Genomic DNA, 3,637 nt, shown 5'->3' on the forward strand with positions numbered 1-3,637 from the left:
AGGAATTTTGAGGTTACCCGGCCTGGTGGCGAAAAGTCTTGAGAACCTAGGGGATTCATCTTAGGGTCACACAATGACGTTTGAAACCATATATGACCCTTATATGTTGCCATAAATGTTCGTGGTAGGCTAGAGGTCACGATATTGGTTCATGTTTGGAACGGGTAAATTGACTGTTTCAACTTATATTAGATGGTTCCACCCACTCAATTAGACTCCCGGAGGGTATTAGGAACCATGGTAAACATCTCGGCAATTTTTATTTCCAGGCGAAAAAAGGTCAAAAAATTCTAAAATTAAAGGCTATAATCCACGCTTTTTAAGGAATTTTGAGGTTACGGGGCGCGGTGGCGAAAAGTCTAGAGACCCTAGGGGATACATCTTAGGGTCATATAATGACGTTTTAAACCATATATGACCCTTATATGTTGTCATAAATGTCCGTAGTAGGCTTGAGGTCACGATATCGGTGCAAGTTTGGAACGGGTAAATTAAACTATTTAAAGGCATATTGGATGGTTCCACCCACTCAATTGAACTCCCGAAGGGTATTAGGATCTATGGTAAACATCTTTTCAATTTTTATTTCCTGGCGAAAAAAGGTAAAAAAATTCCAAAATTGAAAGATATAATCCACGCTTATTGAGGAATTTTGAGGTTACGGGGCCCGGTGGGAAAAAGTCTTGAGACCCTAGGGGATACATCTTAGGGTCATATAATGACGTTTGGAACCATATATGACCCTTATATGTTGGCATAAATGTCCGTGGTTGGCTTGAGGTCACGATATCAGTGCAAGTTTTGAACGGGTAAATTGACTGTTTAAAGGCATATTAGATAGTTCCACCCAATCAATTCGACTCCTTGAGGGTATTAGGAACCATGATAAACATCTAGGTAATTTTTATTTCCGAGCGAAAAAATGTCAAAAAATTCCAAAATAGAAGGCTATAATCCACGCTTTTTGAGGAATTTTGAGGTTACGGGGCCCGGTGGCGAAAAGTCTTGAGACCCTAGGGGATACATCTTAGGGTCATATAATAACGTTTGGAACCATATATGACCCTTATATGTTGGCATAAATGTCCGTGGTTGGCTTGAGGTCACGATATCAGTGCAAGTTTTGAACGGGTAAATTGACTGTTTAAAGGCATATTGGATGGTTCCACCCAATCAATTGGACTCCAGGAGGGTATTAGGAACCATGATAAACATCTCGGCAATTCTTATTTCCGGGCGAAAAAAGGTCAAAAAATTCCAAAATTGAAGGCTATAATCCACGCTTTTTGAAGAATTTTGAGGTTACGGGGCCCGGTGGCGAAAAATCTTGAGACCCTCATATAATGACGTTTGGAACCATATATGACCCTAATATGTTGGCATATATGTCCGTGGTAGGCTTGAGGTCACGATATCAATGCAAGTTTTGAACAGGTAAATTGACTGTTTAAAGGCATATTGGATGGTTCCACCCAATCAATTGGACTCATGGAGGGTATTAGGAACCATGATAAACATCTCGGCAATTTTTATTTCTGGGCGAAAAAAGGTCAAAAAATTCCAAAATAGAAGGCTATAATCCACGCTTTTTGAGGAATTTTGAGGTTACGGGGCCCGATGGCGAAAAGTCTTGAGACCCTAGGGGATACATCTTACCCATATAATGACTGTTGGAACCATATATGACCCTTATATGTTGCCATAAATGTCCGTGGTAGGCTTGAGGTCATGATATCGGTGCAAAATTGGAACGGGTAAATTGACTGTTTAAAGGCATATTTGATGGTTCCACCCACTCAATTGGACACCCGGAGGGTATTAGGAACCATGGTAAACATCTCGGCAATTTTTATTTTCGGGATAAAAAAGATCCAAAAGTTCGAAAATTGATGGCTATAATCCACGCTTTTTGAGGAATTTTGAGGTTACGGGGCCCGGTGGCGAAAAGTCTTGAAATCCTAGGGGATATATCTTAGGGTCATATAATGACGTTTGGAACCATATATGACCATTATATGTTGCCATAAATGTCCGTGGTAGGCTTGAGGTCACGATATCGGTGCTAGTTTAGAACGGGTTAATTGAATATTTAAAGGCATAATGGATGGTTCCACCCACTCGATTGGACTCTCGGAGGGTATTAGGAACCATGGTAAACATCACGGCAATTTTTATTTCCGGGTGAAAAAAGGTCAAAAAATTCCAAAATTGAAGGCTATAATCCACACTTTTTGAGGAATTTTGAGGTTACAGGGCCCGGTGGCGAAAAGTCTTGAGACCCTAGGGGATACATCTTAGGGTTATATAATGACGTTTGGAACCATATATGACCCTTATATGTTGGCATAAATGTCCGTGGTTGGCTTGAGGTCACGATATCAGTGCAAGTTTTGAACTGGTAAATTGACTGTTTAAAGGCATATTGGATAGTTCCAGCCAATCAATTCGACTCCTTGAGGGTATTAGGAACCATGATAAAAATCTAGGTAATTTTTATTTCCGAGCGAAAAAATGTCAAAAAATTCCAAAATAGAAGGCTATAATCCACGCTTTTTGAGGAATTTTGAGGTTACGGGGCCCGGTGACGAAAAGTCTTGAGACCCTAGGGGATACATCTTAGGGTCATATAATAACGTTTGGAACCATATATGACCCTTATATGTTGGCATAAATGTCCGTGGTTGGCTTGAGGTCACGATATCAGTGCAAGTTTTGAACGGGTAAATTGACTGTTTAAAGGCATATTGGATGGTTCCACCCAATCAATTGGACTCCAGGAGGGTATTAGGAACCATGATAAACATCTCGGCAATTCTTATTTCCGGGCGAAAAAAGGTCAAAAAATTCCAAAATTGAAGGCTATAATCCACGCTTTTTGAGGAATTTTGAGGTTACGGGGCCCGGTGGCGAAAAATCTTGAGACCCTCATATAATGACGTTTGGAACCATATATGACCCTAATATGTTGGCATATATGTCCGTGGTAGGCTTGAGGTCACGATATCAATGCAAGTTTTGAACAGGTAAATTGACTGTTTAAAGGCATATTGGATGGTTCCACCCAATCAATTGGACTCCTGGAGGGTATTAGGAACCATGATAAACATCTCGGCAATTCTTATTTCTGGGCGAAAAAAGGTCAAAAAATTCGAAAATAGAAGGCTATAATCCACGCTTTTTGAGGAATTTTGAGGTTACGGGGCCCGATGGCGAAAAGTCTTGAGACCCTAGGGGATACATCTTACCCATATAATGACTGTTGGAACCATATATGACCCTTATATGTTGCCATAAATGTCCGTGGTAGGCTTGAGGTCATGATATCGGTGCAAAATTGGAACGGGTAAATTGACTGTTTAAAGGCATATTTGATGGTTCCACCCACTCAATTGGACACCCGGAGGGTATTAGGAACCATGGTAAACATCTCGGCAATTTTTATTTTCGGGATAAAAAAGATCCAAAAGTTCGAAAATTGATGGCTATAATCCACGCTTTTTGAGGAATTTTGAGGTTACGGGGCCCGGTGGCGAAAAGTCTTGAAATCCTAGGGGATATATCTTAGGGTCATATAATGACGTTTGGAACCATATATGACCCTTATATGTTGCCAAAAATGTCCGTGGTAGGCTTGAGG

The sequence above is a fragment of the Chenopodium album genome, chromosome 23, assembly GCF_948465745.1.
Source record: "Chenopodium album chromosome 23, dcCheAlbu1.1, whole genome shotgun sequence".
NCBI classification, from domain to species: domain Eukaryota; kingdom Viridiplantae; phylum Streptophyta; class Magnoliopsida; order Caryophyllales; family Amaranthaceae; genus Chenopodium; species Chenopodium album.